Genomic DNA, 15941 nt, shown 5'->3' on the forward strand with positions numbered 1-15941 from the left:
GAATTATTTGACTGTTGCAAACTATGAAACAAAGAAAAATACAAAATGGTTTTCAATCCTCTATAGCTCTGCTTCTGCTTTAGAAAGTGCTTTAAAATCCAGATTCGCTTAAATGCCTCCATTTGGGTAAACTATTCTGCTTTGGACTTGAAGTGAAAGAGCATATAAACCCGTTTTCTCCCTTGGTTCAGCAACTACATTTTTCTATAGTGAACACACCATTTTTCTGTGCTCAGGAAGATATTAGCCATGGAACACTGTTCCTGATTATGATATTTGCCTGTTCTTTTAATTATGCTCATTAAAAATTTTAGCACTTTGATCCACCATAGAGACATTCTCTGAAAATTATGTTTGTTTCCCAGCTGTTTTAATAAATTCTAAGTCATTTGGCCTACTAAACAAAGAGTAGTCATTATTCTACAGAACTGGTAAAAACCTCTTAGGTTTTATGTCATCTATAAACATCAACTTAGAGGTTACTTTTTTAAATGTGAGATCCTAGTCTCATGACCAAATAGATAAACTGTATTAATGGGGGAACTGAATTGTATTAATATTGACATTTTCACTATAAAAGAAACAGAAGTGAGAAAGAAGTCACACCCAATGGAAGGAGGGCTCAGACATTCTCCTTAGAGCAGTAAATAAAAATACTGACAGAGTTGGTTTTATGGTGTGTATGGAAGCAACGACAAACACCATTTCTTGGGCTGTCTTGTCATGTTATACTGCAGGGTTTTTTAGTATCTGTAAAGAAATAACTATGAAAATAATTGAAGTTTACTGTTGCACAGGATAAAAAAAAGAGAAATTCTGTGAATAACTTGGTAAGACCATTCAAATTAAACCAGTATATAGTTTGATACTCAGTGCCTTCAATGCAAAAAGTGAGACTGGGTAAGGATCCAAAAAAATATGTTGGAAAATAGGCGTTTAGAGTATCATAAGGAAATAAGTACATAAGTATTATAAGCAGAAAATACTTGCAGACTACATAAAAATCTCACACCTAGACATCATGAATACTTTGAGAAAACAAATTACAAGACATTAGGCTTGGTAAATACTAAATGACATAAAAATGAACTCTATTATATTTAAAATAGCTTATTATGATATGGGAGTCATTTCTGAATCAGTTTATATATAGATCACTGACTTGGTAGAACAAAGATAATGTATTTTCTTTCCAAAGACCAGCCTAGCTAAATATAGAGATGATTATCACCAATAGGCTGATTACTTGGTAATGAATTATTTGACTGTTGCAAACTATGAAACAAAGAAAAATACAAAATAAAAAAAAATACAAAAAAAAAAACCCAAAAAGTTTAAAAAAACTAGGAAAAAAAATTAGAAAAAAAGTTATGGCATTCAATTAAGACAATTCCAATCTGACCTACTATAAAAAATTGGTGATGCCAAAAGATGAAAACTGGGTAGAGGAAAAGACATTGACAACAATTGTAGTCATTTGATTTAGAAATTTAACCCGTGTTAACTGATTGATATAATGAGGAGGCTAAAAGATCTTGAAAACTGTCTTAGTCATCAGTACTTGACTTATTTTTCTAAGACCTATGGCAGCCTAGGTAGTACTAGTTTAGAATATAAACTAAAATTTTAAGAATGATGCAAGTTATGAACAATATTGCCTCTAAAAACAGCAAGGAGCAGTAAAGTAGAAAATCATTTTAAAGACTTTTGCAAAGTCACCTCAGACATTTAAGGATGAAACTGGAAGGGGAACAACAAAAAGATGAAAGATGCTATGAAATACAATCCTTGCCCCCTCCACCCCACCTCAACCCCTCTACACTCCCTATAAGTTAAGCTGTTTCTTTTTTTTTAAGGCAATGAAGCAATCACAGTCTTCTTCCTGGTCTCAGGCCAAATGGACTGATTTCCTGGTCAAGAAGATAAAAGAGGTAGACCCACAGGGAAAGAGACCCTTAAGAGTAGGCAGCTGTAAGGGGCGGCCAGGTGTCTCAGCGAGTAAGAGCACCGGCTCCAGTGTCGGGATAACCTGGATCAAATCCAGGCTCAGATACTCAGCACCACACCCAGAAATAACTGGCCGTGTAACCTTGAGCAAGTTACTTAACCCTGATTGCTTTAAAAAATAAAATTAAAATAAAATTTTAAAAAAGAGTGTTATTGCCATAGTGTTCCGTGCTTTGACTTTACTTGTGACAGAAAAAGAAAGCATTAAAAAGGAAAGCACACACAACAAGATCACAAACAGAATTTTAGGGGCAGCCAGGTGTCTCAGCGAGTAAGAGCACCGGCTCCAGTGTCGGGATGATCTGGATCAAATCCGGGCTCAGATACTCAGCACCACACCCAAAAATAACTGGCCTTGTAACCTTGAGCAAGTTACTTAACCCCAATTGCTTTAAAAAAAAAAGAGTAGGCAGCTGTTCTAATGGTGCTCAAGTCACCACACCCTACCCACCAGATGCATTTCAGTCTGGATACCAGGGCGTTGGTGCTATGTCTTTGGTGAGTGTTGTGTGTGAACAACAAGTGTAAGAATACTGGAGAGGTAGGAAGGGGCCAAATCATGAAGGATATTAAGAGCCAAACAGAGGAATCATATCAATAAGTTTTAGAACTAGAAAGAGCCCTTAGAGATCATTTTGTCCCATTTTATCTTATTTTACAAATGAGCAGGTAGGTTGAGAGAAGTCCCAAATTGAAAGCTCTTAGCTAATAGAAACAAAGCAAATTTTCTATTATATTCTGTTCAACAAGACCATTACATTTAACAATTTCACAAGCACTAAAATAGATGGGAGTGGGGGGGGGGGAAACCAAAAAGAAGGAGAGAAAGAATCCTTACAATTAAGGAACTCATCATGAACATATGTGCATAGTAGAGAAGTTCACAAAATATGCATAAGAACAGTAATAATTCTACATATGTTAACACATAAAACCCTCAAATGAATGATAATAGTGTAATCTCTTTTGAGAGCAAGCATAATAATATTGGCCTATCCTCAAATGGGCATGAATCTCCTAGTCAGGAGAATGGTAGACACGTAAAATAACCAAATTACAAAGTCTTTTATGGTATGGGGAGAACAATTTTGGCTTGAAGAGGAGTTGTTCCAGTCCTGTGTGTTCCCTGGTCACATGTTGTTTGTTCTTAATTTTTTTTTTCTTTTTGGAGGGTAATTGGGATGAAGTGACTTGCCCAAAGTCACACAGCTAGTAAGTGTGTCAAGTGTCTGAGGCAGGATTTGAACTCAGGTCCTCCTGACTCTGGGGCCTGTGCTCTATTCACTGTGCTACCTAGCCTCCCCTTGTTCTTCATTTTCAAAAAGGACCAATAGCATCACAGTTGATGCCTTGACTTGTACATGAATTGCCTGTAAGTGAGGCAGTTACACCCAGTCATCTGTCTCACTCTCTCTTCCAGAGTCATCTAAGTCCAGTGGCAAGACAGAAGTCAGGAAGACTGGCGATGGCCCGGGATGCAGTGGATGACCTTGGCGTCTTTGATGTCTGACTGAGCTCTAAGTGCTCCGAAGCTCCCGCTTCAGGCGCCTTTGTGACCATCGGAACACGTTTTTCTCATTCTTCTGGAGGAAGTCTTCACGAGCTTGGGGTAGACATCCCTCTAGTTCCCCGGTGGTTTTGACGTCTGTTGGTTAGCCATGAACTGGTTTAGCTTGTCTGCTGAGACAACTGCATCAAAAAGAGTGGCAGCTGTACTAGCTACAGCTTCTTGGACCTACAGGTGGGAGCTGAGTGTCAGGTGGGTACCAAAGGTGGGTGAGCGGCTCTGAAGAGGGCTCAGCAAGCCCTCACACGACAGAGAGAGGTGCTAGCCCTCCCTGAACACCTCACGCAGCCCTATGGTCATCTATGTTCTCTGTGGCTCTCCCCTCCCCCAGCTGGTGTTGTGGTAAGTAACCTGTATTTCTCTGTGTGGGAGAGAGGCACGAATATTTCTTTTCAGTTATTTCACTATGTTGTTTTACAAAAAATATGTTTTGTTTTGAGCTAATGTGTCCTTTCTGGTTGGTTTAATTCATCCATCATCATCCCAGATCTACCTATACAATCTTATTCTTTCTGTTGAGTTCAGGGGTACCTTTCTGGGGTCCTGTATATGATGAACTCCTGTATATGAGGAACCGTGGGTGATGGATACTTAACCAAAAAGATCCTTAGTGATCATCTAGTTTCATCCTCTCTCTTTACAAATGAGGAAACGGAAAGGCAAAGCCCAAAATAAAATAGAAAAAGCTGGTGGACCCCTATTCATCATAAGTTGCATCATAGCTAAGCCCATCATCGAGTCATGTCAGACTCTATGTGATCCTGTGGACCATACTGTCTGTGGGGTTTTCTTAGCAAAGATACTGGATCAGTTTGCCATTTGCTTCTCCAGTGAATTAAAGCAAACAAAGGTTAAATGAGTTGCCCAGGATAATGCACTAAATTGCATCATAGCTAAGGACAAGCAGATAGATGGTAGCGTGAATAATCATGCTGGGCATCGTGACCCATGCCTATGTTCCCAGCTACCAAGGATGCTGAGGCTAGTGGATCCCCCGAACGGGGGAATTCTTAGCTACCATGGGATATCTGACTAGCGGCCTGAATCAAATTTGACATTAATGTGGTAGAGGTCCTCACGGGGGGGATCACCAGCTTGCCTAAAGCAGGGCACAAGACCCAGGTTGAAAACCAAAGCAGGTGAAAGGTCTTATGCCGATCAGTAATGGGATCCAGCCCTTGAGAAGCTCCAGTTTTTTTTTTCTTTAAAAATAAAACGGAAAGCATCAGAAACTCAGGAGAGATAAATAGAAAAGAATAATAATGATGATATAATCCAAGGTCATCAGTGGCTTGGCACTGTTGGAAGTATGAACTGACCAAGGTCCAAAGCTAATTAGTGGCAAAGCCCAAACTAGAACACACATCTCTGGAACTTCTAGTCCATGCACTTTCTACAAGAACAGGGATTCTGAACATTTTTGTGTTAGAGAAGCAGTGACCCAGGCCTCTTTGATATTCCGTAAACCAAACATTCCAGGCATTTTCTTCCTCTGTCCCTGTAATGAGAATGTTCTCCCTCCTCATTTCTATTGGCTGGCTTCAGTGGCTTCCTCCAAATCCCAGCTAAAATTCAAGCTTCTAAGGGAAGCCTTTCCTGATGCACCTTAATTCTGGTTCCTCCCTTCTGTCTGTTGATGATCGCCAATTTATCCTGACTAGAACTTATTTGTACATAGGTGTTTGCATGTCATCTCTCCTATTCCAGGGATGGGAAGATTACATGTGGCTCTCTAGGTCCTCATGTAAAGCCCTTTGACTGAATCTAAACTTCACAACTGTCAAAGAGCCCACTTGAGGACCTGGAGGGCCACATGTGACCTCGAAGCCTTAGGTTCCCTACCTCTGCATTGGACTGTGAGCAGAACTGTCTTTTACCTTTCCTTGTATCTCCAGTTCTTAGCGCGGTGCCTGGCACCTTGTAGGCATTCAATAAATGTTTGTTGACAGTTTGACCTTTGGCAGTCTGGTGAAGGAGGCAGCTGGAAGGGCTCAGGAGACAGAATGCTGGGTTTGGAGTCAGAAAGACCTAATTTCAAACCTAATCTCAGACACTTCTTAGTGCGTTATCCTGGGCAACTCATTTAACCTTTGTTTGCTTTAATTCACTGGAGAAGAAAATGGCAAACTGACCCAGTATCTTTGCCAAGAAAACCCTTGGACAGTATGGTCCACAGGATCAAAAAGACTGACACAACTGAATAACAACAAAGTCTGATGAAACTTATGGACTTTTCTTAGAATAATATTTTTAAATGCATGAGGTGAAAATTAATAACAGGCAAGTCACAACCCCAATTGCCCTATCCTTCCCCCTCCAAAAAGCAAAAAAAAAAAATTAATAACAGGAACCAATTATATTAAAATAAACTTATTTTTGAAAAGTTCATGGACTGAGGTAAAGAATATGTATCCTAGACCAGTGGTGTCAAGTTCAAAAATCTTCACTGTGCCATCCAAACCAGATTAAAATGTAATAGGGAAATATTTAACAAAGTTCATAAAAATGCAATATAACATGGGTAATGTTAATTTGTAGTTTTCTAAGTCAGTATGCAGGCCATAGCGATTGTTTCTATTCAAGTTTAACTCCTATATACTAGACCCTACCATTCTTGGTCTGTTGTTCTAGAGCAGATTGTATTATCAAATTAAAAGAAATCTGGGTGTTATCTGCACAAAACAAAACCTTTTTATTGCCTGGACAGGTATATCCACAAAGAAGTCATGAGATAGGGAAGAATTTTCAGGCTCCTTTTTAAAACCCCATCTTGCCCATATGTACTCAGTGTAGCACTGGTTCATTATAGTTATCCATCTAGAACAGGGGTCCTTAACTTAAGGTCCCCCCAAAATATCTATGGATAGATTTCATGGAGACTACAGACTTACATGGGAACCATATATATGTATATGAGTGTGTGTATAATTGTTATTAACCTCTAACTGAAATTTGACATTTTTTTCAATTATTTGAAAAAAGAAACATTATTCTAAGAAGAGGTCCAAAGGTTTTACCAGGCTGCCAAAGGATCCAAGTCACAGACACACAAAGGCTAAAAACCTCTGATCTAGGATAATAGTCTTCTAAAAAGTCACTGAGATTTAAGGGAGGTAATCTCAGAAAATGGACTTGTTTAGATAGAAGGTATACATTTGAATTCTCAAGTTCCAAACACTATGGTATGAGTGAGATCTCTGTCTGGTTTAGGAGTCTTATTGAAAAAAGTCAAGACTGATTTTCCCCCTAGAAAAGCTCATCCATAGGTCCTATGAAAGCTCCATCCTGAAAATTTTGGAATAGGAATGTCAGCAGTGAGTAGCTGTTGAATGTTTTCTTTTCCTCTGTTGGCTTCCTTTGATTTATTTCTGTTGGAAAATCCTTAAAGCTTTGTGAGACAGTGTGTTACCAAAGTATCTGGTCAATACAGCATGAGCAGTGCAAGGTTAAGTCCGAGGTATATTTGGCATTATCTAGATTGAAAGTCTGGCTGATTAGGGGTGGAGGGGACTCTTCGACCCAGGTGTCTCGAAATCATATAGTCAGTCATAGAAACAGACATCCTTCCAATAGTAAACCCAAGAGTATAGTGATGGTTTCCCCATTTCCCTCCCCCTCAACTTTTTCTCTGTCAGTGTTCTGAGATTATTCCTCTATCTCCTTCAGCTGCAGTAAGATAGAGCCAAGACTGGCCCTAAGCAAATGTTTATCTCTACTGATTCCTTTCTCACACTTGTAGTTCCCTTGGACCTTGATATCCAGAGCTCCTTGATTGCTTAATTATCCTTATTACAAGTTAGGAGGTGCAGTGGATAGAGCATGGGCTCTGGAAACAGGAGAACCTGAGTTCAAATTCTACCACAGACACTATGTGACCCTGGACCAGTCATTTAATCTCACCTCCAAAAAATTCCTTATTACAATATTCAGTTTAGACCCACTGTATAATATAATATACTGTATAATACTGCTCTGGTATTCTGAGAAGTAGTTATAGTGTAGACATAACTGTAAAGAAACTTAGGAAACTCATAGAATTATAGAGTATTTGAGTTGAAAAGGATCTGAGTGGTCACCTAGTCAAACCAACTTAAAACATAAATAAAGTGGTTCAACTAGTTGAATAACTCAGTGACATAGAACTTATTATCTGCCAAGTTGCCAACGTATTCTTTTTCATAACTCTAATCATTAAGAAGTTTCATTTCTACCCATTGGCCCCTGGGTCTGTTTTCTGGCCCAAGAAAAACAAGTCTGGGACCCTCTTCTGCATTATAATCCTTCAGATATTTGAAAAAGGTGATCATGTCTTTAAGTCTTCTTTCTCTTCTACAGAGTGAGCATCCTGATTTTTTTTCATTCATTCTAAACATAGTTTATAATCTATTAAGCAATCTAGTCATTTCCCTCAAGACCTACACAAGCTTATCAAAAAACTTCCTAAAATGTGGGGCCCAAAACCAGTATAATATTCTAGATTTGGTCTGACTAGAGTCATGTACAGTGGAATTATTGTCTCTGTTCTGGATTTCATTATTGCTATTATTTTAGCATATTAACTAATGGGGTCCAACCTCCTCATTTTATAGATTAGGAAACTGGGACCAGAAGAGATGAAGTACTACAGAGTATTAGTTACATGGAGATTAATTGTCAGAGTTGAACCTCAAACTTGTCTTTGAGTTTATTCAAAGCCATCGCAGAGACTGGATTTGGAACTATTCTAATCCTCTCTCTGCTATGTGACAGCGATGTGACATTGTCGTCAGCTAAGAGACATCAGGCAATCACTTAGCCTTACTCAGGCTTTGTATATCATGGGATCATAGATTGAGAACTAGATAGTATCTTAAAGTCAACATAGATCAATGCCTTCATTTTGTAGATGAAGAAATAGAGACCTCAAGGAGCAATGATTACAAGGCCACACAGTACTTAGGTAAATCTGGGATTCTGACCCAAATCCTTGGCTTCAAATCCCACACCCTTCTATATAGTATCTGGACAATTTTGTCATGGGAGTAAAACGCATGGGGCTTGGAAGCAAAAAGAAAATAGATGAAGAATTTGGGAAATATCACAAGCTTGGCACAGAGACATGATATAGGAATGATGGGAGAACAATTATCTAAAGAAATTCTGGAACTCTATGAAGCAAAGCAGTCAATACCACTTTCCCTTGTCTTTGTGATAACTTTATTCTTCCAAAGGTGAAAGAATGAATAAAGAGAAATTTTAGAAAATTGAGGGAGAACAGATCACTTCATCCTAGGGTTTTTGAAGGAGGAGAAGAAATCTGGGTATAGTTGGATATACTCCCTAGATTTTAGGAGAGCAGATTTCAAAGGAAAGACAGGTTAGGATTCCGTGAATTATAATGCTTCAGAGAACATGGGCTCACCAGGGATGGGAGATACTCAAGAATGAAATTATGAAGACACAAAGGGAAACAATGAGGGAACACGGGGTTTGTTTAAAAAGACAGATGATGATGTGTAGGGAACTTAACAAACATCTTAGATTTTAAAAAGAAACCTACAGAAAATAGAAGCAGGGCCAGGTAAGGATACAAAGGTACAATCCTGTAAAAATAGTGTCAGGAATGCTAAAACCCCAAATGAGCAGATGCTAATAAGGGGAAATAAGGACAACAAAAGGTTTTGTTTTTGCTTTTTTTTAAGTTATATAAGAGATCAAAGGAGGATCAAAGGAAGGATAGGATCTTTGTTTGGGGTAGATGGGATGATGATAATATCTATCACAGAGAGAAGACATAGCCCTTCAATTATTATTTATAATATTATATATAATGATATAATACAAATTATATTATAATAATATAAATAATACAAAATCTGAAAAAGAGAATGCCCTTAGTGTAAAATAAAAATAATTAACAGAAATTTGGTATCTAAGATAAACAAGGAAATAACAAGAAGGTACCTAGCTTCCTTTAATAAATTCATTACCTCATGCAGAAAAACCATCTCCTCAGTTTCTGAAAGAAAGGCAGAGGTGATTACTGAGTAATAGTTTGTCTGTGATATCTGAAAAAAACACGGAAAACAGCAGAGGTACCACAAAAATGGAGGTCAACTATAGCCTTAGTTTTCAAGAAAAAGGGAAAGAGTTCACAAATTATAGGCTGGTAAGCTTGACTTCAATTCCTGAGAATTTGAGCATGAATCATCTGAAGATGGTTGGCAAACATATAGAAAGGGCAGTAGTGATGACAAAAACCCATTATTTAGATGTGACAAGGTGGCAGCATAGTGTACATACTACTAGACCTGTAGTCAGGAAGATCTGAGTTCAAATTTGATTTTGGTCACTTACTAGCTGTATGGCCTTGGGCAGTTCACTTAGTAAAATGCCTAGCACAGAGTAGGCAATAAAAAAGACTTATTCCCTTTCCCCTATCCCCTACCCATCATTACCACATCAAAAATAGGTCATGCCAGACCAATCTCCTTTCCTTTTTTGACAGGGTTATTAAACTGGTAGATGAGGGGAATGCTGTGGGTATAGTTTACTTAGATTTGAACAAAGCTCTTGATAAAGTGTTTCATATTGTTATTGTGGAAAAGATGAAGTGAGAAGATAGGTTCAGACCTGGCTGGCTGGCCAGGACTCAAAGAGTAATTGTTAATGATTCATTGTCACTATAATAAGAGATAGCCAGAGGAGCCCCTGAGATCTGTGGTTGTCCCTATGCTGTTCAACAGGAAATATTTGATTTGGAGATGAAGTTAATTTTTTTTTTTGCTTTTTTTTGGAGTGGGGAAGGTAGGGCAGTTGGGATTAAATGACTTGCCCAAGGTCACACAGCTAGTTTTGTGTTAAGTATCTGAGGCTAGATTTGAACTCAGGTCTTCCTGACTCCAGGGCTGGTGCTCTATTCACTGCACCACCTAGCTTCCTCAGTGAAGTTAATTATTTACCACTTTCTTAGAGGTTTTTTCTTACTTTCTACATATGATCATCATCATCATCATTACCACAGCTGAAATTTATATATCTATTATTATAGTTTCCAGAAATAATCCCTAACATTTATAGAGTGATCTACAGCCATCCTAAAATAGATGTAAAAATAGATGCCATGAGTCACAAGTTGACTTAGAAAAGCACAAATAAATATTATCTGTGTTGTATTTTTATTTATTTTGTTAATGATTTCCTATTTATATTTTAATCTGGCTCAGCTACACTGGGGAGTTTTGTGGGCAGCCCACAGGCCAGGAGTTTGACACTTCTGATCTACCATTAATTTTTAATGTACATTAGTAATTCCTATGACTTCTATTTCTAGAGCACTTTGAGGTTAATAAAAATGCTTTCTTTTCAACAACTCTGTGACAAAGTAATTTATCGTTATCCTCATTTTGCAGATGTGGAAACTGAGGCCCAGAAAAAATATCAAATGATTTGCTTATTTTGTCATAGTAGTAATTTAGTACCACAGCTGGAGAAGCAGCTAGGAGGCACAGTAGATAGACTGTCAGTCCTGGAGTTAGGAGGACCTGAATTCAAATGCAGCCTCAGATACTATTTGCCTCAGTTTCCTCATCTGTAAAATGAGCAGGAGAAGGAAATGGAAAATCACCCCAATATCTTTACCAAAAATCCAAACAAAAACAAAAAATCAGAGTCATGAAGAGTTAGACACAACTGAACACTTAAAAAACAATAACGACAGCTATAGTTTGAACCAAAGTCTTCCTTTCTTCCTTCCTTCCTTCCTCCCTTCCTTCCTTCCTTCCTTCTTTCCTTCTTTCCTTCCTTCTTTCCTTCCTTTCTTTCTCTCTTTCTCTCTTTCTTTCTGAAGGTGGGAAAGTAGGGCAATTGGGGTTAAGTGACTTGCCCAAAGTCATATAGCTAGTTTTGAGTTAAGTGTCTGAGGCCAGATTTGAACTCAGGTCCTCTTGACTCCAGTGGATCCTGCAATTTCAAATAAACATGGTTTATTTCAAACAAATAGAAGAAACTATTTTTTAAAAATTCAGTACTAATGCAATGCTAAGTGACCCAAGTTAATAACTCTGTGGTCAGAATAGAGAAATAGGAAGAAAAGGAAGGGAAAAAAAATGGATTCCAATACCTTTGGAAGTATAGAAATTCTCTTTTTTCCTTATTTTTCCTTTTGTGTTCTTTATTCCTCCCTTATTTTATTTTCTATCTTGTTTTTCCTAAACCCTTTGGTCATAACTTTTTTTTTCTTTTCCTTTTTGGAGGGCAGTTGGGGTTAAGTGACTTGCCCAAAGTCACACTGCTAGTAAGTGTGTCAAGTGTCTGAGCCCAGATTTGAACTCAGGTCCTCCTGACTCCAGAGCTGGTGCTCTATTCATTGCACCACGTAGCCACCCCTTGGTCACAACTTCTAATCAGCATCCTATGGAGTCAGGGCTGTAGGTTTATGAGGCACAGGATGCATATTGTAACAAATGGCCCCTTCTTTGGAAGAGATGGAAATCATTTAAGACCTTTAATCACAACCTGCTTCTTCAGACTGAAAAAAAAAAAAAAGCACGTGGAAAAACGATATCAGAACACTTGAGTTTAAGGCCTGCCTCTTTCAACTAATTAGCTGTGTGTCCTTGGATAAGTCAAATTACTTTTTTCTACCTCAGTTTCGTCATCTACAAAATGGAGATATGACTGACTTATTTGAAATTGCAGCATCCACTGGAGTCAAGAGGGCCTGAGTTCAAATCCGGCCTCAGACACTTAAATCAAACTAGCTGTGTGACCTTGGAAAAGTCACTTAACCCCAATTGCCCTACCTTCCCACCTTCAAAAAGCAAAAAAAAAAGAAAGAAAGAAAGAAAAAAAATTGCAGGGTCCAAATAGCCTGGGCACTATCTGTACAGCAATGAAATAAAACTATTTCTCCTCCATCTTTTCCATGAATTCCTGTTCAAGTTAGCTATTATACTTATTTTAACAACTCTGAATCTAAAAACAACAGGCATGTCTATATAACAGGGCTTCAGCACTCAGCTATAGAGGACACATTCTTCTCCAAAGCAGAAGGTCTTTTCCAAGCAGCTTTTCTGTTTGTGACATGTCTCAGTAGAAAATCTGAAATGTGACAAGCCTTCTAATACCCAAGATGACGATGGGTGCTGCAAATTCCAGACAATTCAGTCACATCTCCTGTGTTTTGTGTGAATAATTTTCATTTAGGAGGGACTGTACTTTGTTGAGGAAGAAAAAAAATTGAACGAATACTTCTTTCTGTTGCTAGTAATCCATATTGGATTAAGCCGAACAATGCTTATTTTTAAAACTACTATCTGAATCAAATCTATGTCAGGCACAAAATATGTATCGACGAGACCTGTCTAACCCATTCAAAGGTTTATAGATTCCCTGTGCATGAAAAAAATGCTCATGCAGTTCTTGAATATTAGATGTGGCATCTTTATTTGAGCTCCTGGAATGATTTGGAAATTCATGCATAAGCAAACAGTTTCCTTATTGACTATTCATCCAAGAGGTTTGCAGGTGTTGTTTATTTTTTGGAATCATAGTTTTGGAAGGAAACAAACAGCTCAAGAGGTTGTCAAGCTCATGCCCCTCCATGCACTATTTGTGAAAAGCACTGATTTGGAGGCAGAGGACAAAGCCTTTGATACTTATTAGCTAGGTGACTTTGGGCTTGTCTTTAACCCATCTAGGCCTCAGTGTTCCTCATTTGCAAAATTAGGAGATTGGTATTTGGGAAACAATTTGGAATTATACTTTAAAAGAGACTAAAATTCCCATGCCCTTTCACCCAGAGACCCCATGGCTAGGCATATCCCCTAAAGAAGTCAGAAACTTGGATAAGTCAAATAACTTTTTTTCCAACCTCAATTTCCTCATCTACAAAGAAAGGTATAATAAATATTGAAAGAAATATGGCCCCATTTAGTGGTAGCAAAGAACCAGAGATGGAGTATATGCCCATCCACTGGTGAATGGCATGTGCATGTATTGAAATATGACTACATTATAAGAACTGTGGCACAATATATAATGGATTATTCCTGTACTACAACAAATTATGAATGTGAAGAACTCATATTCATGGGAAGATTTATATGAACTGATGCAGAATGAAATAAGCAGAATCAGGAAAATAACATATGCAAAGTCTACAGTGTAAAATAGCAAGAACAATAAAAACAAAACTAAGCGGGTGGCTAGGTGGCACAGTGAGTAAAGTGCTGGCCCCAGAGTCAGGAGAATCTGAGTTCAGTTCCAGCCTCAGACACTTAACACCCACACAAAAAAACTAGCCGTGTAATCTTAGGCAAGTTACTTAACCCCAATTGCCCTAAAACAAACAAACAAACAAACAAACAGTTAAGTACTATATTATTATAAAGTCTGAACTTGGATCTGGACCTTGAGATAAGTGGAGAAAATGTGTTTCTCTCCCTTCAGTGAAGATGTAAGAGAAGATGGGTACAGAATGCTGCATATACAGTCAGATATCATTGGTGTTTTGATTGATTTTGCTTAATGGTTTTTATTCTGGTTCTTTTTAAAATCTTTGTTGTAAGGAAAGGACTGCCAGGTAGAGGAAGGGGCAGAAATTTATTTGGAAATTAATGTAAATTAGCTAATTTTTAAAATTAATATGAAAAGGCATCTTTTTTAATTTTAAAAATGAGAGGATTTCTAAGGTCTCCTTTAATTATAATTCTGATTCAATGATTCTATGTTCTATTTGAGCCAAGAAAAAATCCAGTTCTGTACTCCATTTGGGGAAATTTTCAGGTCTAGATGAGGTAAATCTGCATAATTAGAAATAGCCCATATTTTTTAAAATTTTTTAATTAATTAGTTTGTTTCCTTTTAGTTTACAGGATTCAATTCCACAATTCCTTGAGTTTCACATTTTGTCACCTCCCTCTCCTCCCCACCATGGCGGCATATAGTCAAGTATAGGATCTGTAAATACTTTCACATTATACATTAGTCAGGTTATAAAGACAGACTGTATCAGATGGAATAAAAAATGGTAAAGAAGACATAAAACCAAACAAGAGAAGGAAAAAGATCAGGTATTTTGCTTCCACCTGGATATAAACTCAGTTCTTTCTAGTTCTTTCTCTGGATTCACATATTTCCCTCCATCATGAGTCTTTTGAGATTGACTTATATCACTGCATTGCTGAGAAGAGTCCAGTCTATCAAAGTTGGTCATCACACATACATTGTGTCTTTAATTGTGTACAAATTTCTCCTGGTTCTACTCTTCTCACTCAGCATCAGTTTGTATAAGCTTCTCCAGGTAAATATGAAGACCGTCTGCTCCTCATTTCTTATAGCACAATAGTATTCCATAACATGTATGTACCACAACTTGTTCAGCCATTCCCCAATTGATGGGTACCCGCTTAATTTCCGATTCTTTGCCACCACAAAAAGAGCTGCTACAAACATTTTTGTACATATGGATCTTCCTCCCACTTCTATGATCTCTTTGGGATATAACCCTAGGAGTGGTATTGCTGGGTCAAAGGATATGAAAGTATTTATAGCCCTTTGGGCGTAATTCCAGATTGCTCTACAGAAAGGCTAGATCAGTTCACAACTCCACCAGCAATGCATTAGTGTTCCAATTTGCCCACATCCTCTACAGCATTTGTCATTTTCCTGTTTTGTCATCTTAGCCAATCTGACTGGTGAGATGTGGTACCTCAGAGTTACTTTGATTTGCATTTCTCTAATCAATATTGATTTAGAGCATTTCTTCATGTGCTTATAGATATCTTTAATTTCTTTCTCTGAAAATTGTCTGTTCATGTCCTTTGACCATTTATCAATTGGGGAATGACTTGTATTCTTATAAATTGGACTCAGTTCTCTGTATATTTTAGAAATGAGGCCTTTGTCAGAGACATAGGTTGTAAAGATTCTTTCCCAATTTCCCACCTCCCTCTTAATCTTGGTTACATTGGCTTTGTTTGTACAGAAACTTTTCAATTTCATGTAGTCAAAATTATCCATTTTATATTTTATAATGTTCTCTAATTCTTGTTTAGTCATAAAGTCTTTCCCTCTCCACAAGTCTGACAGGTAAACTATTCCTTGTTTTACGAGACTGCTTACAGTATCAACCTTTATACCTAGATCATGCACCCATTTAGACTTGATTTTGGTATATGGTGTTAGATAATGGTCTATGCCCAGTTTCTGCCATACTATATTCCAGTTTTCCCAGCAGTTTTTGTCAAATAGTGAGTTCTTATCCCCAAAACCAGGGTCTTGGGGTTTATCAAACAACAGATTACTATAGTCATTGACTTCTGAATCTCATGTAATAGCCCATATTTTTATAGCTATAGGCATCCATAGAGTATTTGAGTGGGTG

General features: G+C 37.7%; 1 long non-coding RNA gene across 2 annotated transcripts in view; it reads left to right on the plus strand.

Annotated features, from left to right (window-relative positions):
• Window positions 1-15941, plus strand: part of LOC138142990 (uncharacterized) — a 29472-nt gene that overhangs the window by 4561 nt on the left and 8970 nt on the right. For both annotated transcript variants that reach the window (XR_011163576.1, XR_011163577.1), the window contains exon 2: window positions 3428-3766. This is a non-coding gene — a long non-coding RNA (uncharacterized lncRNA). The remainder of the gene's footprint in view (window positions 1-3427; window positions 3767-15941) is intronic.

Source organism: Petaurus breviceps, unplaced genomic scaffold (assembly GCF_028583685.1).
Source record: "Petaurus breviceps papuanus isolate PSGF00001 unplaced genomic scaffold, PetGlider_PUasm1.0 90625, whole genome shotgun sequence".
NCBI lineage: Eukaryota > Metazoa > Chordata > Mammalia > Diprotodontia > Petauridae > Petaurus > Petaurus breviceps.